Genomic DNA, 373 nt, shown 5'->3' with positions numbered 1-373 from the left:
TCTTTTTCTTCTTTCTCTACTGTAAGCCTGAGTCATTTACCAAGTGTTGAATATTCCAAAGGTAAATCATTAACAAGAAGATGTTATGATCGATGTTACCCTCATGTGCTCCCAAGAACAGTTTTTTCTTTTATTTATTTATTTGTCATCCAGGCTGCAGTGCAGTGGATTTATTTGTCATCCAGGCTGCAGTGCAGTGCAGTGGTGCCATCATGGCTCACTGGAGCCTTGACCTACTGGGCTCAAGTGATTCTCCTGCCTCAGCCTCCTGAGTATCTGGGACTACAGAGGCAAGCCATCATGTCTGGCCAATTTTTCATTTTTTGTAGAGATGGAGTCTCACTATGTTGCTTAGGCTGGTCTTGAACTCCTG

Source organism: Colobus angolensis, unplaced genomic scaffold (assembly GCF_000951035.1).
Source record: "Colobus angolensis palliatus isolate OR3802 unplaced genomic scaffold, Cang.pa_1.0 Scaffold86, whole genome shotgun sequence".
NCBI classification, from domain to species: Eukaryota; Metazoa; Chordata; class Mammalia; order Primates; family Cercopithecidae; genus Colobus; species Colobus angolensis.
This window is presented reverse-complemented; position numbering follows the sequence as displayed.